Source organism: Marmota monax, unplaced genomic scaffold (assembly GCF_021218885.2).
Source record: "Marmota monax isolate L192 unplaced genomic scaffold, Marmota_monax_Labrador192_F-V1.1 WCK01_AAM20220418_F8-fsc00125, whole genome shotgun sequence".
NCBI lineage: Eukaryota > Metazoa > Chordata > Mammalia > Rodentia > Sciuridae > Marmota > Marmota monax.
The window spans coordinates 11,748,980-11,762,019 of NW_026695235.1; the positions used below are offsets into that span (position 1 = coordinate 11,748,980).

The 13,040-nt window shown below is 56.8% G+C and overlaps 1 long non-coding RNA gene across 1 annotated transcript; it reads left to right on the plus strand.

Annotated features, from left to right (window-relative positions):
* Positions 1-5,524: 5,524 nt before the first annotated feature.
* LOC124089090 (uncharacterized) lies at positions 5,525-8,556 on the plus strand. Its single transcript, XR_006850593.2, has 2 exons — positions 5,525-6,119; positions 8,105-8,556. It is a non-coding gene; the product is annotated as an uncharacterized LOC124089090 (long non-coding RNA).
* The last annotated feature ends 4,484 nt before the right edge of the window (positions 8,557-13,040 follow it).

The following is a 13,040-nucleotide window of genomic DNA, read 5'->3' on the forward strand; positions in this document are numbered from 1 at the left end:
GGAGGGGCCTGGCAGCGTCTCTCAGAACCCGCCCAGAGAGGGGGACCCGCTGGCACACAGACGCTCTCTGCACACTCTCCCCACTTCCACCCCTCAGTCCTCCTAATGCGCACAGCACGGTTCAGACACGCCCCCTCCAGACCCCCTGGTACTTCATCGCGCTCGTCCATCATCCGCCCTCCTGACCTCTGAGGCATTTCAAAGTAGATGATTGCAGTGTTCCTTGGAGAGAGAAAAAACCATCTGAGTGTCCACCAACGGGGGAGACAGGGGAGCCAAGGCCAGCACGTCCACGTGAGGGGCCTGCCCAAGACGCATGCTGGAGTGGGAAGTCGAGACCTGCGGGGACTGAGGCCCCGGGTGTAAGCGCAGCCCCCACCACATATCGCACCCCAGGCAACACAGACAGCCGCGGTCCTTGAGACCATGCCCCCAGCGGCTCCGCAGCCTCCTTGCTTTGTGCAAGGACCAGCTACAGTGTTTGCCCGGATTCTCAGAACGTTCCGTTACTGACGTGTGACTGTGCCCGTGTCCATCGTCCCACCTACAAAGCAGGAAGTGGGGCAGTGCTCCCTGGGGCCAGCCCGCAGCCGGGAACCCTCAGCTCGATGACCCCATCTCCCGTCCCTGGAGGGCAGATCCTCAGAGGTGCAAGAAGGACTGAGCCAGCCCACCCCTGGGCCCTCGCTCTGCACAGACCCTCCTTTCTGCACAGATCCACTTGGGCTTCCTGGAGTCACCACCAAGCCGTCCACCTGCCCCCAAGTCCTGGCTCAGCTCTGCTTCAAGAGAACCCACGCTAAGCATGTCTCAGGTAGAAGCCAGCACACCTGTCACGGATGGAAGTGGGGAGCCCCTCAGGAGGAAAATCAACAAACTGTGACGATGACAGCCTTGGGAGGACACCCGCAGGAAATTCACTTCCCATTCCTGCTCTTGCTCTTCTGTCCCTTGTGAACCTCACAGGCTGAGCACCCCTGATCTACTCAAAAACATGCTCTTAGTTGCCAAATCCAGGTGTCCACCCAGAGGCTCAGTCCCTTCAGCCTAACACACAAGTGCTCCAGAATGTTCCACAGCTTCATTTAGCAACAGCCAGCAAGTAGGAATGTCAGGCCAGATTCCGGGACCCCATAGACACACCAGAGTCTTTATAGCAAGCTCGAGCCTGGACTCACAACCGTTCCCGACGCAGCGGTCCCAGTCCTCTGTTCAGTGAGATTTTATAGGTTTTGGGGGGATACTCTACGTGTCACAACATCACACAGCAAATCATTCCATACCGCGGGAAAGTCAAACAACAACTCTTAACATTGATTAGCACATTCACTGTGGGAACAAGTTGGGTGGGTGATTGGCTAGTACAAGAGGGGGATTCCTTTGAACTGATTGGTTTAGGCCATGAGGGGTGTACGTGCTGAACTACATGGTTTCCCAACACGTTATCAACCACCATAAACTACTGGGGGTCATCTGGCATCCCAGGTATTTCCCTGTCTCAGGCTGATTGGAGGTTGCTAGGGGGTTGCTATGGGTCCTCACCTAGGCTGACTGAGTCAGGGACACCTGGCGCAGCAGATCTCTCCTGTTATTTGCAGACAAACAACTCAGCAGGGTGGGCATGTGCCTAGGAGCGCTCTGAGGGTGTTTCCTTAGGACCAGGGTCACGCCCCTTCCTTAGGACAGGCCTTGAGGTAGAAGCTGTTTTCAAACATGAGGTCACATCAGTCTCCCAGGAACAGCCCAAGTGTCCGCAGGCACCGCTCCGATACACTCGAATGGCCCATGTGCAGGCAGAGGGTCCTGGCCACAGAGGACACAAAGCCCCGACACCTGAGCAGCCTGGGCAGAACTCACACTGCCCGGGGACGGGCCAGACACCAGAGCCCGAGAGGTTCCTCCCCTTGAAACATTCAGAATGGGCAAATCGACAGAGACAGAAACTCGTCAGTGGTAGCCAGGGGCTCGGGCAGGAGCTGGGATTGATGGCCGAGGACAAGAGGGATCTTTCTGGAAGGATGCCAGTTTTCCACATTAGGAGGTGGCTGTGGGACTCAGTAAATTTACAAAAATCACTGAGTTGTACACCTGAAACAGGTGAATTTGGGGCATATAAATTCTACCTTAACAAAGTCATGTAAAAATGAAACAAAACCAAAAACGGTGAACAATGCACCAATAGGCACATGGGAGGGGGCGGCCCGTACGTGAAGCCAAGGTGACGCTGGTCACACGGGACACAGCTGTTCCCTCTGGGTCACGCCGGTCTCACGGGACACAGCTGTCTGGGTGAGCAGCCCCACAGAACTACCTAGGATGTGGCCAGGCAGCCACAGAGTACGTTTCCCCAATGTCATTTCTGCAACTCAAACAAGAAGAGCTTAAACAAATAAACAAACAAGAAGGCAGCCCAGGGGCAGCCGCACCCGGGGGCTCTCAGCTGTGGTGAGAACATTCCGTCCGGAGCCCTGCAGGTCTCTGCGCAGGCAGCTCGATGACGCCAGCACCCACAGCTGGCAGCTCTGCCCCACACGCCCTCATGCCATGGCCCAACCCTCCCTCTGTGGGTTGTGACCCCAGGAACACATGTGTGGCATTGCCCTGCAGGACCGAGGCCAAGGTTAATGCCAGGCCAGGCTGAGCCCCCACATTCATGAGGATGCCCTGCTCCCCCAGGGGTGGCCAGGACACAGCCAAAGCCTATCCACGAGGGTGCTGAGGATTCTCCATCTTGGGCTCTGCCAATCCCTGGCCACCCCACCTCCATCCCACCCTCCAGCAGGGACATCAAGTCCCCACCTCAGTGCACAGCCCAGGGGGAGACGGGCCTAAGCAGACAGGTTAACGGACCGTGACTGGTCGGGCGTAGCCCAGGAATGTCCTCAGGGTGCTCCTTCTTGTCAGCACTTTGTTTATTAAGCTTAGTGTAGGGATCAGGGAGCCCAGGGCTGCTGCATTCTTGGCCACCTAAGTCTTGATTAAAAGTCTCCAAGCCTCAGGTAGAGCGCTCGCCTAGCACGTGTGAGGCCCTGGGTTCAACACTCAGCACCACATTACAACAAACAAATAAACAAAATAAAGGTGTTATGTCCAACTACAGCTAAAAAAAAGTCTCCAAGCTGCAGACATTGAAGCCAGGATCTCCAATTGAGAGTGGGAGATTCTTGTGCCCCTCTCAGCTTTTTGAACGCTTGCCCTGAAATACATTCCAAACGTCTATGGGAAGGACGGAGAGCCCCACGCATGTTCTCAGGCCGTCCCAGCTACGAGAGCTGCCTGCTTTGAAGTCCTCCTGGGGTTTGAGTCAGATTACGTCGAGTCTTCTCTGGGGTTACGGAAGTCCTTTGTGACCCAAAGAAAGAAAAATACCACCTTCCTAGTGTTGAAGGGTCAGACAGGCAGGGCACCCAAGACAGCAGGAGACAGTTTTATTTGGCTGCAGCCAGGTCCAGAGGGCACAGCTTTTGCTGTAATCAATTAACCCCCTGAACCCCGAGTTCAGGGAGTTTCAGAGTTTTATGCCCAGCATGTAAGGGGAGGGGCTCAGAAGTTCACAGTCTGCAGAAGTTCACATAAATCAGCTTTTTCTCTCACTGTTCTGGGCACGTTAACCCTTCAAGGACCACACCTGAGAAGGGGAGAGCTTCTTCTCCCCTCTCTTTCCTCCCCTGCCAGCTGTTACCATGGAGCCCAGTTGTAACTCATCTTAGAAATGTTGACATCTCTGTGAAGCCCAGCTCAAGGCCAGAGCCTTGTTTGCACAGTTCTACAAACTACTATACTGGATACATGTGTGAAAAGCTAGTAAGGGGTGTCCAGCACCTGGAGTGCTGGTATCTCCCTGGCCAGTGGCCAAGTAAACAGGGCGACATGAAAATAGGAAGTCTATCTACTTGGACTCTTTTGCTGACAGTCCTAAAATCGGCCATGGTGGAGATTTCTGGAGAGGCCCAGTTAAGACTTTTCTGTGGAGAAAGGGGGTGCCACTTCACCAGAACAATGGCGATAGTTTGCAAATGGTCCACTATCAACTGTGTCCATGCCAGACTAAATTTGGCCCAAGAAGGCCTCTGTACTCGGGCACTTTGTCAGAACTGTGGCCTGGCTCAACAGACCCCGGCAGCCAGGTAGGGCGAGCTCTGCCACGGGCACCCAGCCCCAGCAGCCAGTCACAGGTGGCCCACACTTCCAGTCAGGCCCAGAAGCCCCTGGTGGGTCCAGGAATGCTTCCAGAACTCTGAACTCTCCTGGTCCTGAGGGCCGCCTGGTTCTAGAAGCTGTGGAAGGGCCACTACCACCTGCGTAACTGCACGGGGTGTAACTTTGCCTTTTAACGCTTGATGTGAGCCGGGCTCGGTGGTGTGCTCCTGTGGTCTGAGCCACTCAGGAGGCTAAGGCAGGAGGACCCCTTGAGCCAGAGTTCAAGGCCAGCCCAGCCGGCACAAACCACAAAACAGCTGATGTCCTGATTTTTAACTTCATCAGAAAATCGCCCACGTGCCTGACGGGGGAGCAGCAGCTCACAAGCACACGGCACCCCTCACCCCTCACCTGCGCCATGTCACCACTGGCCGAGCCGAAGGCCCACTCTACACCCCTCGCCCCGAGCACCCTCCAGCCCTGGTTGAGGGCTGAGAAGTCAGTTCCTCCTTCCACCCTTCAGCAGGGTGAGGGAGAGGGCGGCGGGCGACTCGGTGAAGGGGAGCAGAAACGGGAGTAGGGGAGGAGTGAAGGCGGAGAGCAGGCATCGACAGACACAGAGTTTACTTGTCAGAGCTGACAGACAAAGGCCACCTCTCTGTGGGAGACAGGGGCAAAGCAGCTTGAGTCCTGGGACTTTATGGGGAGGCTCAGGAGTCAGAGGGGGGTGGTGGTGTCCTAATGCGGGTGACCCTTGGGAGGGAAAGCGAAACCTTTTCCTTAAAATGGCAGGTGTCACTTAAGATGGCCACCCAGATGCTAAGCAAGGACCCCCTTTTTTGTTTTTATTGGGCCCCTTAGGGAACAGGGACAGAGGTCAATCTTCTATAACTGCTTCCTGCTGGGAAGGGGTGTTTGAATCCCTCATTAGGGGCGCAGGATGTCACTGGAATCATGATGGAGGTCGAGTGGTGGTGGAATGCTGTCCCAGGTGTGGGCAGCCACTCTGAATGACCCACGCCTTCCATCCTGAAGCTAGAGGCTCTGACCAATCACTACGTTTCGTAGTGACTTGGGCATTGTCCTAGTTCAGGAAGTTGGGGACGTGTCTTCAGATGTAGGCAAGTCACCCATGGGGTTGAACTACGCTCACCTGTCCCTTTGTAATACCACCCCTTGCCCTGTTTGGGATAGAACGGTTCCATGGAAACTCCCTTTGTGTGTCCCCTTCTCTTGCTCTGCCTTTGGGTGTGGCCTTCCTAGATGTCAGTCAACCTGCTGACAGTGGACATCATGAAGCTAGACTCAGCCCCCTGAAACCTGACCCCTGGCCTCATTGGAATGGCTTCTCCTCAATAAAAGGGGTCAGCACACGCTCACTCGCTCTTTCTGGGGACCCTTAAGGTCAGAGAAGCCATTGCAGGACCCCAAATATAAAGGTCTCTCTGTCTCTTGTGTGATTATTTTGTGTAGCCCAGGTCCCCTGGAGTGACCCTAAGTGTCTTAGTCGTGAGGAACACGACACCCAGGTGCCCCAATTTTTGGTGAGGGATTGGTATTCCCGTAACAAAAGCTGGTTTACAGTTTTGTTACAGATTATTTGGACCTGGTCTTGAGCCAATCTAATGATGCAGGGGACAAGCATTAACAGAAGGCCTGTGACAAGGAGAGGGGTCAGGAGAGGAAGTGCCCACTGGAGAAGGGGTGACTTGGCGGCCACCTTCAGCAGAGGAGAGCTGTTGTTTCCGACCTTCAAGGTCCTGTTGGAGTTGTTTATCTGTCCTTTGCTCTACAGATTGATTGACACCAAACAGCATTCCTCCTGTAGGGACAAAGTCCGCCTCTTTCGGCCATGAAAAGATCAAGGCCCCTTGGATTCTGCAGAACCACAGCGGCTGAAGAATCGAGCTGGGACTGGGTGGTTACTATGGTTTGAGCAAGTTGCTGTGAGTCCCTAGAAATTGGACTGGTAACTCCTGGTGAGTGCAGAAGGAGGGAGGAGGGCAAAAATGAAAAGGGAAGGGTGGTCCTCACGGTTCTGCAGTGTCCCGTGGTCCTCAGAGACCAAAGGAAGATGGGGGGGTTCCGGCCTTGGAGAAAGGCAGCTTGAGAGGGCCTGTGGGTGTCTCTGTATAAAAGGGGGAGAAACCGTTTTAAGTGGGAGTTATGAACCCAATATGGGAGGCCCTCAAGGTGGGCCGCCAAGGGAGTGGTAAGAATGACCGATAGGGTCCAGTCCACTTTGCAGAGAGTTAAGGGGAGGTGCCTGTTGGGGGGTTAAAGGTACCAGGGCGCCAGAGACAGAGTGGGAAAGGAAGAGGCAGAACTAGGCTTGGCCAGAACAGCATCACTGTGTTGCCAAAGAAGGTTCCTCATGTGTGCAAGAAGGGACCAGAAAAGATGAGGAGCAAGGGGCAGTGGAGAATCAGAGGGGCTGAGCTGAGCAGGGAGGCGGGTCCATATAGGAGCTCAGAGGGGAGATGTGGAGTGGCTTCCTTGGGAAGGCTTGAGACCTAGAAGAGCCCAAGGGAGGATTTAGTCCAATCTAAATGTAATCAAGGGATAGTTTAGTGAGAATGTTCTTCAAGGTCCGGTTGGTACGTTCCACCTTGCCAGAGGACTGGGGATGCCAGGGGACATGAAAATGCCAGGAGATGTTGAGTGCCTTAGCTACTAACATGAAACATGGCGAGTAAATTCTGGGCCATTGAGACTGGAGCGAGGAGGGGAGGCCCAATTGGCCTGGATGTGGTGGGGTGCCCGGCATTCCTGTCCCCTGTGCCCTGCACACCAGGGGGTAGACCCACAGCCTTGGTCTCCAAGGTCGCTCCGAGCAGGGATGGGCCTTCCACTGTGTCCCACCCCAGGGGCAGTGTCCAGTTGCTCCTCTGCTTGCCACTGGGTCGACTGGGCCCTGATGTGCTGAATGTCCCATATCCCCGTCACCTCCTCACCCAGCACCTCGCCACAGCCAGACTTCATTGCTAGTCACAAACTCAGGACTCTGACTGCCTTCTAACCCTTCCTTTGCCATCTGGCCTTTCATGGGGAACGTCCCCCTCCAATTCCGCCAGGACAAAAACTTGCATCTGTCCCTGTATGCACCAGTTTTCAGAACAAGTCGGCTCCTAGCACCCTCTGGGGAAAACAGCTTATTAATTGATTAAAAGAAAAATAAACACAGGAACGAGGAAGGTGAGGTCTGTGGAGCAGGCCATGGGATGGAGAGAGCAGGGGCAGCATCTGGGGTCCCTGCCTCTTTGAAGGTACAAAGGCAGGTACCCTCTGCAAGGAAGTGACGAGCGTGAGACCCCAGTGAAGGGAGGAGGTGGTCCAGAGAGGCTTCCAGAAAAGAGACTGTGCAGAGGTGTGCCGCAGAGCCACCCAGGAGCTCCAGGCTAGCAGGGAGGAAGGGAGTGGAGCAGGAGGGCGGGAGTCAGTGCCGCCCCAGCAGCACCCAGAGCCAGCTCACCCCAGGGAATTCAAACTGGGAAGTGTCCTTAAGACTGTGCTGCAGGCCTGTTCCAAAGCCCAGGAGGCTGTGAGCAGGCCGTGGGCCAGGTGTGGGCAGGGAGTGGGCAGGGAGTGGGCAGGTTGTGGGCAGGGCGTGGGCAGGGTCTGAGCAGAGCATGGGCAGGGCGTGGGCAGGGCGTGGGCAGGGAGTGGGCAAGGCGTGGGCAGGGCACGGACAGGGTCTGAGCAGGGGGTGGGTCTGAGCAGGGCGTGGGCAGGGAGTGGGCAGGGTCTGAGCAGGACGTGGGCAGGGAGTGGGCAGGGTCTGAGCAGACCCAGATCTGAGGCTCATTACTGAAGGCAACTCAGCCACAAAGGAGCGAGCATGACCCACCTAAAGGCCCTTCACGAGGCCTTTAGGCCAGAGACAGAGACACCACAGGAACTCGCTTTTGTCTCTTGAAGACACACATGGTACACGTAACATCGATACGTGCATGCATACATGCAGGCCAGCACACATGCGTGGAGTCTGCTCTGCCAGCCCGGAGGGATGAACAGCAACCCCTGCGTACCAGTGCGGCCTATTGATGGTCATAGGTGTCAGGTCCGTGGTGGCCACCTAGAAGAAAGCAGCCCGCGGGGGAAAGGAACATCAATCAGGGGCCGGCGGAAACGCCTGTCAATCCGCGAGGTCTCCTGACGAACACCTGTCAATCAGCAGGACTCCCTGGCCAATCCTGGAGTTCAGCCAACTGCCGTGACCAACTCCAATGGGACAAGGGACACTAAGAACACCTTTTCCTGTCCCAAGCCCTTCCCTTACTGCTGTGAGCCCCATAAAAGTCCAGTCCGGTCAAGCTCCCACGCGGTTTCTCCTCAGACCCTCCTCCTGTCCACTCTGTGGGTCTGATCGAGTTCTGCCCGGGAGTGATAGCTCAATAAAATCTCGTTCAGCATTCAGCAGCCTTTTTAAATCTGCCTCCTTTGGTCGCTGCCCACCTCGTCTGATCTTACAATAGGTGCCCCTGCCAAGGCCAGACGGTGATGGCAGGGGCCTCGCAGGGCTACCTGGGCACACTCAGAGCTGACTTCACGAGGTTCTGTTGTCACGAGAATCAGATAGGTCAAGAACAGGCAAACTGCATTCGGAGAGCAGGAGAATTCAAAATGTATTTTACACCCGGCCCCCGTTGGCCCAGGAGAGATCAGACTTCAAATTCTCACCATATTTATAGGCTATCTGGTGCCTAGTCTACAGGATAGAAGACCATGCATTCTAGGAAGCGGCTTTACAGAAACAGAGTGTGATAAGGGGGAGAACTGCCCCCCACCCAGGCCTTCCATAATCTCTGCTTGGGCCTGAAGTCTCCCTCAACAGGGGTGTTCACAATTCAGAGGCGAGTAGTTAGATTCCCAGAGGTAGTTATTTACAATCCAAAATGTAGGGACCTGTGTGTTAACCAGGCTTCCTGAAGAAGGGCTGGCTTCAGCGGGACCCTCCCTTTCCAAGGCACTACCCCTCGGGACAGTGTTCTTATACAGTTTGTTTACCTCCAAGCCCGTTTGGTCACCCATTACACTGTGAACCCAGAACTGTCTTAAAATTTAAAAAGTGTCTTTTAAAAACAAAGGTAGGCTGGGTGTGGCCAGTATCAGAGCACATGCTTAGCCTGCAAGAGGCCCTGGGCTCCCATCCCAGCACCCAGAACAAAACAAACAGAAAGGAAAGTTAGCTGAGCTGCCTGGGCGGGTGGCCGCAGGAGTGGGTGGAGCCCCAGGTGGCACTGGTGACGGTGACGGTGACAGTGAGACCTTGCTTCCCCAATGCTGAAGTATAACCCCAGAGAAGCACACTGCGGCAAGTGTGAGGTGGAAAGTGGGCGGCTTTATAAAGGACAGCAGAGACGACTTCTCCCGCAGGAAGAAGGGGACCCGAATCCGTGGAAGGGGAGGTCTTCCCTTTTTATAGCTAAGGTCTTTTCGTCCTCCTACACTCCTGTCCTGTGTTCCCTCTGTCCTGCAGTGACAGAATGCAGGCGGGAAGGCCAAAGGTGGGAGTTAGGGGACTGGAGGAGTAGTCTGGGCAGGAAGGGCCTGGGGAGGTCTGATCAGCACCTCCCTGTTTGCTGGGAGCTGCTTCATTAACAGTTCCTTAGGATGGGTTCGGGCCTTGGGGACACTAATATTCAATTTCCCCAGGTGCTGTTCTGGTTTCTGGACTCCATTCTCGATAATGGTCTCCATTTTCTCTATCTTACTTGATATTAGACCTGACTTACCTAACTACACTAACTACCTATCTGTAAATCTGGCTTCAGCGGCCTCCTGGTCGTGGTGTGTGGACAGACAGAGGTGAGGGACACAGGGGAGCAGCCAGAGATGAAGAAGGAACACTGGTGGTGAGGCTGGCCTGGGCCGCGGGACCCCTTTAGACCCTGGAGGAGGGTGGCCACAGAAAGTGGAATTTGAAGCCATGCACTTGGGAGAGGTGCCCAGGATGAATGCAGACAGAGGGAGGCCCGTGGATGTCTGTATCAGAGGTGGACTGTGTGGGTGTCCTCAGCGCAGAAGGGAGGCCACTGTGCCCAGCACTTCCCAGGACTGGCCCATGACTGACAGACACCGAGGCTTCCTTGGAGATGCAGGACCCTGACCAGAGCAGAGAGGAGCGAGAGGAGGGGTGCGGGCCTGCGGGAGGCAGCCCTGCTGGGGTGGGGGGAGCCAGGCCAGGGCAGGAGAGAGGAGGGCTGATGTCCCTGGGAAGAAGAGGGTGCCCAGAGATGGCCCCGAGGGACAGGCCACCCGACCACAGGAAGGGCTGGAGCCCACTGGTGGCCAAAGAGGACTGAGAGGCTGCCCAGCGCAGGGAGAAGGGAGGGCCAGGGATGGAGACTGAGGGTGCTCAGGCAGGTGGGCGGCGGGCGGCAGGAAGGAGCTGGGCGTCAGAGGGGGATTAAATGAGGACCTTAACAACCCTCGCTGTGTGAGGGGTAGGCTCCGGGCAGCAGCAGCAGCACTCGGCAGGAGGGCAGGAGGCTGAGTCGGGTGAAGGGTCCGGCAGGCACCCTGGGGGCAGGCCCAGGAAGGACAGGATGGCTGGGGAGGGCTGCCAGATGGCATGGTGACTGCAGGTGGTAGCTTCTGGGGCCCTAAGAGGCACAGCCGTCCCCTAGGGCTGCAGGCCCTGTCCCCCTGGTGCCCACCCAGGCTGCCCCCGACCCCGGCCCTTCTGATAGGGCCAGAATTTAAGGAGGACATTTAAACCAACACTTGTATTTTTTGTGGCACTTCCTGAAGACCATTTCCTGAACTGAGAGTGACTGTCACACTAACACTACCCCATTAGCTTTGCCCCTGTACTTGAACCCCAGACCTCACATTGTTCTCTCCACTGAGGTCAGAGGCTGAGCTGTTGGCCCAGATCCTGTGGGGTGCAGCGGGAGCCAGGTCTGCCTGAGCCCCTCCTCCAGCACAGGCCTGGCCTGTGGCTGACCTGTGGCTGGATAGGAGTCTGTGGCTCAGACAGGGCCACCAGGACAGGGCAAAGCAACAGCATCAGGAGAGGAAGGGCCCTTCAGGCATCAGGGAACATGCCTTCTCCAAAGACAGCGGGCTTCCTCCTGCAGCACAGGACGACACCACGGACGCCGGGAACTGCTCCTGGTCTCCTGTGATGCCCACTGGGTGTTGTGAGAGACAACATATCTGTTTGCTTCCCCTGCAGGAGGAGCACAGCCAGGGCTGGCTGTCACTAGCATCACCCTGTCCTCCAGGGTAAAGTAAAGGAATAGAATGTTCTCCACTCAGGGCCCCGGGTGCAGGTACAGGGGACCTGCCCCGAGGCCTTGGTGTGGGGGGCTGTCCTGGGAGGCTGGGCAGCCCGCCTCCCTCAGCGCCCTCCATTGGCCATGCAGGGGCCTGGGGAGACCCTGGAACAAGACACCCTTGTGAGCCACAACCATCTGCAGCAGTTCTTCAGGCCTGGGTCAAACCAGACGCTGGAAGTCACCGCAGGCAGGTGGACCCTGCAAGCTCTCCCTGGAAGTCACCATAGGCCGGTGGCCACCCCAGCTCACCTCCCTGTGTGTGAGCCACTCCCCTCTCTCCAGTGCTGCTTCCTGAGATGCTCTGGAAGCTGGACCCCTGGCTGGGCTCACCCACATGGTGGCCACACCAGGCTCACCCTGAGAGCCGGCCATAGAGCTCCGGATGCCATTGCGTCTTTATAGACTCATCATTCTCCATCCCAACTGACCCAGTGTGGCTGAACTTGTGTGGCCTACAGAGAAATTCCAAAAGGATCCTTCATGCTTCATGTGGCGCAGAGGCCTGAGTGCCGCTCCTTGTAGGGCTGAGGTGGGGGGATGTGTCTGTGAGGCCCTTCCTTGAGAACAGACCCAGGGCCAGGACCCAGGGCCATCCAGGTCAGAGCAGGGAGAGGAGGGAGACAGCTCACACTCTCAGGACCTGTAGGGCCTTTCTTTCTTCCCAGTAGAGGGACAGGCCCCAGGGAGATGGCCTACCCAGTGCCCCTGCACAGGGTCAGGCTCCAGGCTGGGGGAAGAAGCATCTTCTCACTCAGAAAACACATTCTGATCATTCTTTGTCCTCCCGCCCCCTCCCCTGCCTCCTCTCCCCAGCCTGCCCCTCTCTCCGTCTCTTTCTGTCTCTATCTCTGTCTCGTACCCAGTGCAGCACTGTGGGAGAAGCACTCTGTTTCCCTGTCCTCTGAGCATTGAGAGGACAGGCGTGTGTTTGTCACGGTGACTCACCCTGGTGGCTGCCGGGTGCTGGTGGAGTCTGTGCTAAGCTCCAGGGCGAGGCTGACGCAGGAGGGGGTGTGGCTGCCTGGTTATTTGAGGGATGTCCAGCGTGGGCAGCACTGCCCAGCTGTCAACACTGATCCCTGAGCTGCCCTGACAGGTGCCGTGGTGGGGACATGTGGGCACGGAGTGCCTCTTGGGGCTCAGCCTTCTTAGAAAGTAGGAAGGGGGTAAAGGGCACAGGCGAGAGGGCTCTGAGGCTGGGCTCTGCGCGGGGCGGGGGGCCGGATGCCCCTCTGCTGGCTCCTGGGGGCATGAAGAGGTGTGCTGCTGGGCCCCCTGGAGGGTTCTGCCCCGCGCTGCTGCGGCCTTGGCTCTCCTTGGGCTCCACCACGTCCCACGTTCAAAGCAGCAGCAGGGCACCCTGCCAAGGAACGGCCTCCCCAGGACTGAGCCCATGGGCACCAGAGTCGGCACTGGATTCTGCAATAGCTCCACACGGTAGCCCCGTAATGGCCACATTCATTCCCCAGCAAGTGACCCTTGGTGGGGTGGGGACAGAGCTATGTACTGGCATGTCCCCACTGGCCTCCTCTCGGACTCCCTTTGTGGTGGGGGAGCACCCGCAGGCCTTCCCCGAGGAAATGTGGGATGGAGAAGGTCAGAACGTGGGTGCTCCTG